A 15460-nucleotide genomic window follows, 5' to 3' on the forward strand; every position below is an offset into this window, starting at 1 on the left:
AGGGGAGTGTCGTAGGATCGTTCCTATTCACAATATATATAAATGACCTTGTGGATAACATCGGAAGTTCACTGAGGATTTTTGCGGACGATGCTGTAATATATCAAGAGGTTGTAACAATGGAAAATTGTACTGAAATGCAGGAGGATCTGCAACGAATTGGCGCAGGGTGCAGGGAATGGCAATTGAATCTCAATGTAGACAAGTGTAATGTGATGCGAATACATAGAAAGATAGGTCCCTTACCATTTAGCTACAAAATAGCAGGTCAGCAACTGGAAGCAGTTAATTCCATAAATTATATGAGAGTAGGCGTTAGGAGTGATTTAAAATGGAATGACCATATAAAATTAATCGTCGGTAAAGCAGATGCCAGACTGAGATTCATTGGAAAAATTCAAAGGAAATGCAATACACTTGTTGGCCCTCTGCTTGAATACTGCTCAGCAGTGTGGGATCCGTACCAGATAGGGCTGATAGAACAGAGAGAGAAGATCCAACGGAGAGTAGCGCTTTTCGTTACAGGATCATTTAGTAATCGCGAAAGCGTTACGGAGATGATGGACAAACTCCACTGGAAGACTCTGCAAGAGAGACGCTCAGTAGCTCCGTACGAGCTTTTGTTGAAGTTTCGAGAACATACCTTCACCGAGGAGTCAAGCAGTATATTACTCCGTCCTACGTACATCTCGAGAAGAGACCATGAGGATAAAATCAGAGAGAGATTAGAGCCCACACAGGCATACCGAAAATCTTGCTTTCCACGAACAATACGAGACTGGAATAGAAGGGAGAACCGATAGAGGCTCTCAAGGTACCCTCTGCCACACACTCTCGGGTGGCTTGCGGAGTATGTAGATGTAGAGAGAAGAGTTAAGTCACTCGTATTACTAAAAATGTTAATTTCACAGAAGCAAAACAAGACACCTCGAGAAGCAAACGAAATGCTTTCGCAGTTGCTAATATGAACAACCATCAGCTATATAATGGAATGACGACAGTGAACATGTGTCAGACCCGCTCTCGAAGCCGAAATTCCCGCTTATCGAGAGCTGTCGCCTTACCATTTGGCTATCAGAGCATGACTCACGACCAAACACAAACTTACATATGTCGTCAACCATGTGTCTACAACCTTACTCTTACATCCATTATGTACCAGGTGATCAAAAAGTCAGTATAAATTTGAAAACTGAATAAATCATGGAATAATGTAGATAGAGAGGTACAAATTGACACACGTGCTTGAAGTGACAATCGGTTTTATTGGAACCAAAAAGAGAGAAAAGTTGGAGCTTCATCTGATCAGAATTACAATAATTAGCATAACAAAGTAATACAAAGCAAAGATTATGTTCTTCACAGGAAATGCTCAATATGTCCACCATCATTCCTCAACAATAGCTGCAGTCGAGGAATAATGTTGTGCATAGCACTGTAAAGCATGTCCGGAGTTATGGTGAGGCATTGGCGTCGGATGTTGTCTTTCAGCATCCCTAGAGATGTCGGTCGATCACGATACACTTGCGACTTCAGGTAACCCCAAAGCCAATAATCGCACGGACTGGGGTCTGGGGACCTGGGAGGCCAAGCACGATGAAAGTGGCGGCTGAGCACACGATCATCACCAAATGACGCGCGCAAGAGATCTTTCACGCGTCTAGCAATATTGGGTGGTTCTAATAAAACCCCATGTCATTCCAAGCATGTGTGTAAATTTTTACCTCTCTATCTACATTATTCCGTAATCTATTAAGTTTTCACATTTATACTGACTTTTTGATCACCCGGTATATTCCCGTACAGCGGAGACATTTTACTTGAAAGTACCTTGACCAATGTCGGCGGATAAATACGATAGTGCAGTGCCTGTGTTATTCCAAAATGCGAGCTGGCCGGACTGGCCGAGTGGTTGTAGACGCTTCAGTCTGGAACCGCGCGACCACTACGGTCGCAGGTTCGAATCCTGCCTCGGGCATGGATGTGTGTGATGTCTTTAGGTTAGTTAGGTTTAAGTAGTTCTAAGTTCTAGGGGACTGATGACCTCAGATGTTAAGTCCCATAGTGCTCAGAGCCATTTGAACCAAAATACGATACAATGTTCCTTTGGACATACATACATGCATGAATGCATACATGTCCGAAGGAACTTTGCATCGTAATTCGGAATAACACAACCACTGCAGTATCGTATACATATGCTGAGGAGTGTTAAGAGCGATGTCCGAAAAGTATATGAAAAGACTATGAAAATCGCCGGCCGCGGTGGTCTCGCGGTTCTAGGCGCGCAGTCCGGAACCGTGTGACTGCTACGGTCGCAGGTTCGAATCCTGCCTCGGGCATGGATGTGTGTGATGTCCTTAGGTTAGTTAGGTTTAAGTAGTTCTAAGTTCTAGGGGACTAATGACCACAGCAGTTGAGTCCCATAGTGCCCAGAGCCATTTGAACCATTTTGAACTATCAAAATCGGTTGTGATATATTTCATACTTTTAATTCAAACTGCTGTAAATTATTCGTGTGGTTTTTAAAAAATGGTTCAAAAGGCTCTGAGCACTATGGGACTTAACAGCTATGGTCATCAGTCCCATAGAACTTAGAACTACTTAAACCTAACTAACCTAAGGACATCACACAACGCCCAGTCATCACGAGGCAGAGAAAATCCCTGACACACGGGCGCGGGAAGCGAGAATGCTACCGCACGACCACGAACTGCGGACTTTGGTTTTTCATCAGTAGTTTGGCGCTCTGGGTTGCTGCACACTACGTAGCCAGCCAAGCATAACAGGACAGCTGTCTGGCCATCAGGATGCCAAGTGTGCGTGATCTTGGGAAAAGGTAATGCCGAGTCTGTGGTGACAGCTTGAACTCCGCTGAAACCTCAGCGAGGTGTCTGAAATGGCAGCCCTCTCTTCCTCAAGAGCCGAACACAGACAAAGTAGTGTAATCTTGCACGGTGGTCTCTGGACGTTCTAACTCATCTCAAAGGTGTTCCATTGGGTTCAATCGAAAGTCTGGGTAGGCCAGTTCATTTTAGGTATTTCATTGTCCACAGAACATTTCCTCACAGATGCTGCTTTTTGACAAGTTCATTATCAGGTTGATACAGTCGTCGTCTCCGAACTGTTCCTCTAATGTATGCAGCACAGTGTTATAAAACGTGTTCAGATCCTTCCACATTTAACAATTTCTTAAGTGCAATAAGGAGAGCACACCCTTTCCACAGTCGCAGTCCATGGTCTAGTGGCTAGCGTTGCTGCCACTGGATCATGGGGTCTCGTCTTCGATTCCCAGTTGGGTTGGGGATTTTTTCTGTCCGGGGACCAGGTGTTTTCGTTGTCATCATCATCATAATCATCATCATCATCATCATCATCCGTGACAGTGGCTAGATTAGATTGTGTAAAAATTGGACTGTCAGATTTGGGCTTTGTACGGGCGCTGATGACCGCACAGTTGAGCGCCCCACAACTTTTGCAAGTCAGTAAAGCATTGGTCCGCCTCTGGCCCTCATGTAAGCAGTTATTCAGCTTGGGATTGGTTGATAGAGTTGTTGGACGTCCTCCTGAGATATATAGTGCCACATTCTGTCCACTTGGCGCGTTGAATGGTCAAAACCCAAGGTGGTTGGAGGGCCCTGCCCAGAATGCTCCAAACGGTCGCAATTGGGGATAGGTATGGCGACCGTGTTGGCCAAGATAGGTTTGAAAAGCAGAGAACCTCTTGCCGTGTGTGAGCAGATATTATATTGCCCAAATGTAAGCCCAGGTTGGTTTGTCATGAAGGGCAATAAAATATGGCGCAGAATATCGTCGACGTAGCGCTGTGCTGTAATGGTGCCGTGGATGACAACGAAACGGGTCTGCTGTGATAAAAAATGGCACCCCGACCATCACTCCTAGTTTTCGGTCTGCATGGAGGGTGCCAGTCAGGTTGGTATCCAGTGTGTCTCCAGGCGCATCTTTGCTGGTCATTGGGGTTCAGTTAGTTTACAGTTGAAGGTTACTGTAATAAGATATTGTAAATGCCGAGGAAGAAATCTTGGGAGCAGTAACTGCAGATGGTTCGGCCAGTCATTACTGAATGGATTTTGGAAGGACTGATCTTGAGAAGCATTAGTTGTATCAGGAGGCAAACTGGTTGAGATGGAGTTAAAAGTATCATCGAGATCTCAGGCGAGTGGAGTACAGAGGGCTTCGGAGGCCGTGTGGTTGGCATTCTGGAGCAACTCAACAAGAGGAGGGGTTTAAGCAAATCAGCAGTATACAGGATATAAGGAGTGGACAAAGGGCACAGCTTAGGGGCGCATCTGCAGTGGAATGGTAGACGCGGGAACTAGTGCTGTTTATGATTATGTAAAATGATCCTTTGGTTGAAATGGATGCAATAAGGCGGACACAGTTTAATGGTTGTGCGCTGTGCAGGCGTGCTAAGTGAGAATAGCTCGTTCAACGGCGTGCACCATAGATTTTTATGGCAGTGATTAACAGTATCGCCATCAGCGATGTCTACAAAAAACCTGAGCTCGTTTATATATTTCTTGTTTATATTTCAAATGGTTCAAATGGCTCTGAGCACTATTGGACTTAGCATCTGAGGTCACCAGTCCCCTTGAACTTAGAACTACTTAAACCTAACTAACCTAAGGACATCACACACATCCATGCCCGAGGCAGGATTCGAACCTGCGACTGTAGCAGTCGCGCGGTTCCAGACTGAACCGCCTAGAACCGCTCGGCCACCGCGGTCGGCGTTTATATTTCGTGAATATTGTAATTTTATTAGTGTTTTTGTTATAGCCTCCTACAGCACCACAGTCGATGTTTAATCTCTTGGTGCAAAGCAAGTAAGCAAGGAAGGAACAATATGGTTTAACGTCCCGTCGACGCAAAGGTCGTTCGAGACAGAGCACGAGATTGGATAGGGAAATGATGGAGAAGCAAATGAAACATCCCGCCATTTGACGAATAATTTAAGAAAATAACGGAGAGTCTAATTCTGGATGGCCAGACAGGAATGTGAACCACCGTCCCTTCGAATACTTTCTTAGTTAGTCTTCGATTGTTTTGTTTTTTCGAGATCTTCTGTTGCTGTACGTTGCATGAAATGGATAACTACTGTGCTCATTGTGAGCGGACTTAAGGTGAAATGATTGCTGTCCAGAAATAGCTACGAGCTACGTTGGCCACGGTTGACAAACTTCAGGTTTCTGCCGTAAGCTATGACTGTGTTGGGGCACCTGTGGTGTTAATTGTGACACCTCTGGCGCCTCTGAAATACCGCGAAATCCAGCTGCTCTATTACGCTTCAGTAAAAGATTCCAAGTGCTGCCCGAATGTCCATAACATATCTGGAACAGCACGGGATGTCTCGTCTATTGGTGCAGTGGACGGCGGCTGGTCCCAGCGGAGGTTCGAGTCCTCCCTCGGGCATGGATGTGTGTTTTTTTCCTTAGGATAATTTAGGTTAAGTAGTGTGTAAGCTTAGGGATTGATGACCTTAGCAGTTAAGTCCCATAAGATTTCACACAAATTTGAACATTTATTGCAGTGGACGACTAGACCGGGCAAGCACAGAGGGTGGGTATTTTGGTTTACTGCGTGCTCCAACATTCTCCTCGGGGAACAGCAGGCAGGTCGGCAAACAAAAGCAGTGTGCACGCAGTAAGTTTGCTGGGAGGGGGGGGGGGGGGGGGGGGGGGGGACGGCTCATCCAAGACATGACGGATGCTCTTACTCGTAGCTACTGAACGCAGTGAGTGCAACCGGCTCCAAATATTGATTCATGTCGGCACGAAAGACTCTTGGCGCCTGTGTTCTGAGGACATCCTCGGTTCCAAACAATAGTTAAACTCGCACACGGAGTGAAAATATGGCTATTTGCGGCATCGTACCCAGAACTGATCGCTGTCCTCTGATTTGGAACAGAGTGGAATATTTAAACCAATACCACAGACAGTCTCCGACGTTCTCGGATATGGATTTCTCGACGGCTATTATCGGATAGCGAATTGTAGGGCATCTTTCTCTAGATAAAGTGTACACTACACAAAAAGGCGACTAGTTGGGTAGCAGAGTAGTTCGGTTCTTTTAAGATAGAGGTACTCCTCCATGGGGTCGATGAAGAATTTCCTACCACAAACGGAGGAACATCAGACACGTTAGTCTCGGTGAAGAAAATTCATCCATGCAGATCAGAAAGAGTAAATTTTAATGTGTTATTAGCAAACTAGTGGTGTGTCCATGATAAGGCCCCACAGTTAGTTCGCTGGTTAAAGGTATTAATACCCACGAACAAACAGCTGGATGAAGCCGGAAGTGAATAACAGCGTAAGTCTAAATTCTGATTAGGACATAAGCTGCTGACAAAAGTGAAGCACCCAGAAGACATGGTAGGATATTAATGTAACTTCGTGCACGTGTCCATGATTGGCGGATATGTAAATTATAGAGTTGCAATTCTCTGTCATAGGTATAACAGCCACCAAAGTCCATTACTGTTGTTGGTGTCTAGTGTTCTTACAGGGGTTGGTAGGGTATACAAGGGCCGTGAACAACGTCAGATGTTGAATTATCACTGAAGGATACAGAGACGCCGCATATTTGTGTGACACAGCGTTATCAGTACTTGAGAGTTAGAAAAGGCGCTTCGTTGTGGGCCTCCATTTGGCCGGCTGGTTGAATGGTGAAATATCAAGATTTGTGGGGCATTCGAATGTGACAGTGGCCCGATGTTGAATTGCATGGGAACGTGAGCGCTGGCTTACTCGTTGTCAAGGTTCTCGTCGATCATGTCTGACCACCATAATGGAGGGTCGCCGAATTGTGCACCAACCACATCAGCGCCTGCCATCCGAGAATAAGTAATGGGTTCCCTGCGGCAATGAGCCAACCCACACTATTGGTTGGAGACTAGCAGCAGAAGACTCTCATACGTTGCCTGCTGTTGACACCGTGCCACGCGGGATTAGCCGAGCGGCCTTATACGCTGCAGTCATGGACTGTGCGGCTGGTCCCGGCGGAGGTTCGAGTCCTCCCTCGGGCATGGGTATGTGTGATTGTCCTTAGGATAATTTAGGTTAAGTAGTGTGTAAGCTCAGGGGCTGCTGACCTTAGCAGTTAAGTCCCATAAGATTTCACACACATTTGAATTTTTGTTGACACCTTAACAGAAACGGAGTGTTGCCGCCTGCAGGAAGCATGGACTGCTGTTGAACTGAATCGCATTGTGTTCGGTGATAAACAGTGGTTCTACATTGCCCGGATGACCATCGTCGGCGAATATGGTGGCGACCTCAGGCGACGCCTCATCCTTCCATTGTTTTTGTGGCACAGCGGTGTTACTGCTGGTGTGGGGAGCCATCGGTTATGACTTCAGGTCACGGCTGTTAGGGATTGAGGGAGCTTTGATGGCACTGTGGTAGGCTACATCACGGAAGTCGTGTGTCTTCATGTGTCCCGTCTCATGCGACAGTATCGTGGTGCCTTTTTCCAAGAGGACAACGCTCGTCCACACATGGCACATATCTGCGTGGTTTTGAGGTATTTCAGTGGCCAGCAACATCCCCCGATCTGTTCCCTATAGGACACATGTGGGACCAGTTCGAACATAAACTCTGTCTCAGTGCCAGTATACACAATATCGAGAGCTAGTTACAAAAGATGTGGGCCAATTTGTCTCACGAAAGGCTACAATGGCTTTATCATACCCTTCCCAACCGACTCCTGGCCAGCAACGATACAACTTTATTCTGATAAGTGTGCTCATACTGTCAAATTATTTGTAAATTTGAATCGAATCAAATTTTTAATCACTGAGGCTGGTCCCGGCGGAGGTTCGAGTCCTCCCTCTGGCGCGGGTGTGTGTGTTTGTCCTTAGGATAATTTAGGTTTAGTAGTGAGTAAGCTTAGGGACTGATGACCTTGGCAGTTAAGTCCCATAAGATTTCACACACATTTGAATATTTTTTTTGTAATCACTGAAATAGCATATACCCTCCCAACTCATAAAGTTTTATGCTTTTTCCTCTTACCGTTCTACATGCTTCACTTTTTTCGTCGGGCAGTGTATACACTCCTGGAAATGGAAAAAAGAACACATTGACACCGGTGTGTCAGAACAACCATACTTGCTCCGGACACTGCGAGAGGGCTGTACAAGCAATGATCACACGCACGGCACAGCGGACACACCAGGAACCGCGGTGTTGGCCGTCGAATGGCGCTAGCTGCGCAGCATTTGTGCACCGCCGCCGTCAGTGTCAGCCAGTTTGCCGTGGCATACGGAGCTCCATCGCAGTCTTTAACACTGGTAGCATGCCGCGACAGCGTGGACGTGAACCGTATGTGCAGTTGACGGACTTTGAGCGAAGGCGTATAGTGGGCATGCGGGAGGCCGGGTGGACGTACCGCCGAATTGCTCAACACGTGGGGCGTGAGGTCTCCACAGTACATCGATGTTGTCGCCAGTGGTCGGCGGAAGGTGCACGTGCCCGTCGACCTGGGACCGGACCGCAGCGACGCACGGATGCACGCCAAGACCGTAGGATCCTACGCAGTGCCGTAGGGGACAGCACCGCCACTTCCCAGGAAATTAGGGACACTGTTGCTCCTGGGGTATCGGCGAGGACCATTCGCAACCGTCTCCATGAAGCTGGGTTACGGTCCCGCACACCGTTAGGCCGTCTTGCGCTCACGCCCCAACATCGTGCAGCCCGCCTCCAGTGGTGTCGCGACAGGCGTGAATGGAGGGTCGAATGGAGACGTGTCGTCTTCAGCGATGAGAGTCGCTTCTGCCTTGGTGCCAATGATGGTCGTATGCGTGTCTGGCGCCGTGCAGGCGAGCGCCAAAATCAGGACTGCATACGACCGAGGCACACAGGGCCAACACCCGGCATCATGGTGTGGGGAGCGATCTCCTACACTGGCCGTATACCTCTGGTGATCGTCGAGGGGACACTGAATAGTGCACGGTACATCCAAACCGTCATCGAACCCATCGTTCTACCATTCCTAGACCGGCAAGGGAACTTGCTGTTCCAACAGGACAATGCACGTCCGCATGTAACCCGTGCCACCCAACGTGCTCTAGAAGGTGTAAGTCAACTACCCTGGCCAGCAAAATCTCCGGATCTGTCCCACATTGAGCATGTTTGGGACTGGATGAAGCGTCGTCTCACGCTGTCTGCACGTCCAGCACGAACGCTGGTCCAACTGAGGCGCCAAGTGGAAATGGCATGGCAAGCCTTTCCACAGGACTACATCCAGCATCTCTACGATCGCCTCCATGGGAGAATAGCAGCCTGCATTGCTGCGAAAGGTGGATATACACTGTACTAGTGCCGGCATTGTGCATGCTCTGTTGCCTGTGTCTATGTGTCTGTGGTTCTGTCAGTGTGATCATGTGATGTATCTGACCCCAGGGATGTGTCAATAAAGTTTCCCCTTTCTGGGACAATGAATTCACGGTGTTCTTATTTCAATTTCCAGGAGTGTATATCGCAAGAATAGGACAGACGCTAATAGTGGAGGCATATTTACTGCCAGTAAGAGCTTGATACTATCTAGTGATGTTATAACAGATCCCGAATGTGAAATAAGCAGATAAAGTAAGCATCATCAATTTATCAAACATGGTAATAGGATGCTTTCACAGAAAATCTGCCTCACGAGCTGTTTGACGGAGCCAGCAGAGAAACGTTTGAGAATGTCACGAGTATGTTTCCTGACCATAGTACTGCAATAGGAGACTTCAACGTTTTCTATCTATAGAATGTGAGATTCATGCTATCAAAACTGGTACCAGACGGACTTTTTCTTCAGAAAAATATTTCCAGCAGTTGGAGAACCGACTCCCCACGGGTATGTCATACTTCTCTTAGAACTAAAGGATCAGACCTTTCCAAATCAGTCAACGTAGAGGATGGAATCATGTAGTTACAGAATCAATTACACCAAGTGTTACAAGCAATATTCAGAAAGATGAGACAGTATTTTCGCTTAGCAAGAATGACAGAAACAAGTTGCCGAGTATCTGAGCTGTCAACATAATCTACTCAGCTCCGTGGACGAAAATGTGGAGTACAAGTAGGTAAAATTCAAAAGCAACGCACGATACACTTTAGACCTGTACGTGCCGAGCATGGAATAAGGAAGACATGTAGCAGTTCAGTACACGTGTTAGAAAGTAGCTATGAAAGCAATGAAAGCTTCATCACCGTTTTAACTAAAGTAACAACATTGTTGACAAATGGAAGTGGGGCGAAACTAAAAGAGTGTAAGAAGAGCAACACAAGAAACGATTAATGATTTCGAAATTAAATGTTACCATTCGATATGACCAAAATATGTTTTGGCCTTATGTCAGTAAGCAAACATAAATCAACAATTCATTCGCTCAGTGACCATGTTACTGTAGTAGTAGAGACTTCAGTCGGAAGACTGGTTTGATGCTTCTCTCCACGCTAATCTATCCTAAGCAAGTTTCTTCACTTCTGCATAACTACTGCAACCTTCATCCATTTCAAACTACTTACTAAATTTGAGCCTTGGTCTCCCTCTACAATTCTTATCCTCTACATTTCGCTTCATTACCAATTTGACGGTTTGTTGATGGCTTAGTGTATGCTCTCTCTCAGCCAGTTCCTTCTTTTAGATGGGTTGTGCCACAAATTTATCCCCTCCCCCCCCCCCCCCCTCCCATATTCAGTTCTGAACCCATTCATTAGTTATTAGAGCTAGCCAATCTAATCTTCATTCTTCTGTGGATAGGAGAACCATATCTAAGAGTGCGTAGTTAGGAATAACAGTAAATGTCTGGGTTATTATAAACAGAAAAAATTTTACGTGTATATTTATTAACACAAAATCTACATGCTCAGAAAACTGCAGTAGCAGAAGGGTAATACTTTTATTGAAATTTTCAAAAATACTAAAAACAGGAAATGCGCTTAAGAGTACGCAAAACATGCCCAATGTGTTCGAATGTCACAAATGAACGAATTATCAACCTCAGATGAAGAGCACTGTTCATTCCACCATCTCCCACACTTAACGCACAGGATCCAGTCCTCTTGAAACGCCAAAATCTATGTTCTCTACTCACGGCTTTAGGTCTTTTCCTTAAAGCAGCAAGAGCAGCTGCAACTTTTGTTCCTTTCTCCATTTTGAATTCGTTGTCTGGCTTCAGTGAGGAGCTGTCCGCCCTCGGTAGCTGAATGGTTAGCGCGACAAACTGTCAATCCAAAGGGCCCGGGTTCGTTTCCCGGCTGGGTCGGAGATTTTCTCCACTCAGGGACTGGGTGTTGTGTTGTCCTAATCATCATCATTTCATCCTCATCGACGCGCAAGTCGCCGAAGTGGCGTCAAATCGAAAGACTTGCACCAGGCGAACGGTTTACCCGACGGGAGGCCCTCATCACACGACATTTCATTTCATTGCGCAGCTCTTCAGTTCCTGTACGATTTTCGTACTTAATTTGAAGTTATTCCGAAACATAGCCACAATGTACTTAAGAGGTACAAATTTGTAGTTGTGCAATAGAGAGAGACCGAGCGAGGAGGCGCAGTGGTTAGCACACTAGCCTCGCATTCGGGAGGACGACAGTTCAAATCCGCGGCCGGCCATCTTGATTTATGTTTCCCATTATTTCCCTAAATCGCTCCAGGCAAATGCCGGGATGGTTCCTTTGAAAGGTCACGGCCGAGTTCCATCCTCATCCTTCCCTAATCCGATGGGACCGATGACCTCGCTGTTTGGTCCCCTCCTCCATATCAAAGAACCAAACGCACGCACTGTTTGGGGACTTTAAATGCGAGCTCTTTCGTACACAAACAATGATTCCAAGCTAAGTCAACAGATGGCAGCACACGTCACAGTTGCAAAACATGTCGATGCAGTATGGTAGACTGCAAGCCAGACTTTCAAAATGCCTTAAAGTATTCTGTTAATAACTTATGCAACATCAAGAATGCTGAAAAGCTATTATTACCTTTTTCACTTCTGACACACAGGATCTCTTCACGCAACTTCTACGAGGTGTTTCTGAACCAGTCTCAGCACAGCTACGTCAGTGGCGAGCTGGCCAGTTTACTTAACTGTCAGGAACTCAAGCTGCGCTCTCTTTGGAACTGCGCACTCTTTAGTACATTTACCCTAAATCTGGACAACATGGTCCAGAGGAGTAACAGCAGTTTGGTGATACAGCTGCGTTAAAAACAAGTCTAGATCACAATAATGTTTTATTAATGTCCGGTTTCGACTTCATGGATCTTCAAAAAGTGAGCACTGGAAGAACAAGAATAACAGAATTATAGAAACTTTGAATGGGGCGTTCAAGGAAAATATAAGGAAGTGGCAATGTAGCATTTGCCCATCTGGATGCTGCTGGCTTCTCCCCGGATGCTGACACGGCAACACGATCGTAAACTGATGAATGACAGCCGCAGAACCACGGGTGAAATTGTGTGCAAATTTCGCGCCGAAAACGGATCACAAAATGTGATCTACTAATATTATATGGAATTCACAAAATAAGTTATCGTTAACTAAATAAGACTACACAAAAAGGTAAACAATTACAAACCATTATACAAGTAGTCCTTTTTACATTCAAATAGCGATCGTATAGCTTGAGAGAAGATGAAGTGCCGCCTTGTGGCACTGGAACGAGTTACAAAGAAGTCGTTTTCATTAGTTTCCTGCCGATACGCAAAAGAGCAAAGCAAAAATTTTTAAGTGCGTGCTGGCATAACGTGACATACAACTAGTAATTAATTGCATCACACGATGAAAATACAAAAACATACAGATATCGACGTATAACTGCTAACCAATGCCCTCCAGTGTGTACCGGAAGTGCCGGTCAGAGTGGCTGAGCGGTTCTAGGCGCTACAGTCTGGAACCGCGCGGCCGCTACGGTCGCAGGTTCGAATCCTGCCTCGGGCATGGATGTGTGTGATATCCTTAGGTTAGTTAGGTTTAAGTAGTTCTAAGTTCTAGGGGACTGATGACCTCAGAAGTTAAGTCCCATAGTGCTCAGAGCCATTTGTACTTGAAGTGATGCCATTGTCAGAGAGACAAAGAAGGCAGCGAAGACATCAGAGAAGTACATACAGGGACACCGACTGTAGTCATAGCTACAGTACAAGTCGACATCTTCAAAGATACTTACTTTCGATAACTATGCTATTCTTGTTCTTACAGTGCTCAATTTCTGAAGATGAATTCTATATGAAGTCGAAATCGGTCAGTAATATAATACTGGAAGGTAGACTGTTTTAACCCAATTCTTCTGTAGCACCACATTTGAAGATACTCTTTTCTCTTTTTGCCTGACCCGCTTATCGTCCACGTTTCACTTCCGTACGAGGCTACACTCGAGACAAGTATCTTCAGAAAAGATTTCCTGACATTTAAATTTATGAAACTTCGTGGCAAATTAAAACTGTGTACCGGGTGGGGACTAACTTGGGAGCTTTGCCTTAGGTCCCAGTTTAGAGTTCCAGCCACAGTTTTAATCTGCCAGGAAGTTTCAAATCAGCACACACTCCACTTACTCCTCTGCAGAGTGAAAATTCATTCTGGAAACAAATTTATATTACATCTTACCAAATTTTTCTTTTTCAGATATACTCCTGGAAATGGAAAAAAGAACACATTGACACCGGTGTGTCAGACCCACCATACTTGCTCCGGACACTGCGAGAGGGCTGTACAAGCAATGATCACACGCACGGCACAGCGGACACACCAGGAACCGCGGTGTTGGCCGTCGAATGGCGCTAGCTGCACATCATTTGTGCATCGCCGCCGTGAACCGTATGTGCAGTTGACGGACTTTGAGCGAGGGCGTATAGTGGGCATGCGGGAGGCCGGGTGGACGTACCGCCGAATTGCTCAACACGTGGGGCGTGAGGTCTCCACAGTACATCGATGTTGTCGCCAGTGGTCGGCGGAAGGTGCACGTGCCCGTCGACCTGGGACCGGACCGCAGCAACGCACGGATGCACGCCAAGACCGTAGGAGCCTACGCAGTGCCGTAGGGGACCGCACCGCCACTTCCCAGCAAATTAGGGACACTGTTGCTCCTGGGGTTTCGGCGAGGACCATTCGCAACCGTCTCCATGAAGCTGGGCTACGGTCCCGCACACCGTTAGGCCGTCTTGCGCTCACGCCCCAACATCGTGCAGCCCGCCTCCAGTGGTGTCGCGACAGGCGTGAATGGAGGGACGAATGGAGACGTGTCGTCTTCAGCGATGAGAGTTGCTTCTGCCTTGGTGCCAATGATGGTCGTATGCATGTTTGGCGCCGTGCAGGTGAGCGCCACAATCAGGACTGCATACGACCGAGGCACACAGGGCCAACACCCAGCATCATGGTGTGGGGAGCGATCTCCTACACTGGCCGTACACCTCTGGTGATCGTCGAGGGGACACTGAATAGTGCACGGTACATCCAAACCGTCATCGAACCCATCGTTCTACCATTCCTAGACCGGCAAGGGAACTTGCTGTTCCAACAGGACAATGCACGTCCACATGTATCCCGTGCCACCCAACGTGCTCTAGAAGGTGTAAGTCAACTACCCTGGCCAGCAAGATCTCCGGATCTGTCCCCCATTGAGCATGTTTGGGACTGGATGAAGCGTCGTCTCACGCGGTCTGCACGTCCAGCACGAACGCTGGTCCAACTGAGGCGCCAGGTGTAAATGGCATGGCAAGCCGTTCCACAGGACTACATCCAGCATCTCTACGATCGTCTCCATGGGAGAATAGCAGCCTGCATTGCTGCGAAAGGTGGATATACACTGTACTAGTGCCGACATTGTGCATGCTCTGTTGCCTGTGTCTATGTGCCTGTGGTTCTGGGTTCTGTCAGTGTGATCATGTGATGTATCTGACCCCAGGAATGTGTCAATAAAGTTTCCCCTTCCTGGGACAATGAATTCACGGTGTTCTTATTTCAATTTCCAGGAGTGTATATATATATATATATATATATATATATATATATATATATATATATATATATATATATATATATATATTCTATTAGCATTACCAGTCTGCTTTTTATGTGCTCTCTACTTCAACCATAGTCAGTTGTTTCTGTACCCAGATAGCAAAACACATCTACTGCTTACAGTGTTCCATCTCGTAATCTAATTCTATTAGCATCAACTACGTTCCATTATTTGTGTTTCTGCTGACGTTCATCTTACAACCTCTTTTCAAGACGCTATTCATTCCGTTCAACTGGTCTTCCAAATCCTTTGTCTTCCTCTTATTAAATTACAATGTCATCAACAAACCTCAAAGTTTCAATTTCTCCTCACTAAACTTTAATTCCCTCTCCAAGGTTTCCTTAGGAGCTTGCTCAGTGTACAGATTGAATAACATCGAGCACAGGTTACCACCCGGTCTTAACTTCCGCTCCCCTTTCATGTCCTAGGACTCATAT

General features: G+C 46.4%; 1 protein-coding gene across 1 annotated transcript in view; it reads right to left on the minus strand.

The window, feature by feature from the left end:
* Positions 1-15460, minus strand: part of LOC126297840 (cuticlin-5) — a 260742-nt gene that overhangs the window by 127336 nt on the left and 117946 nt on the right. The window lies entirely within an intron of this gene.

This window comes from Schistocerca gregaria, chromosome X, assembly GCF_023897955.1.
Source record: "Schistocerca gregaria isolate iqSchGreg1 chromosome X, iqSchGreg1.2, whole genome shotgun sequence".
Lineage (NCBI taxonomy): Eukaryota > Metazoa > Arthropoda > Insecta > Orthoptera > Acrididae > Schistocerca > Schistocerca gregaria.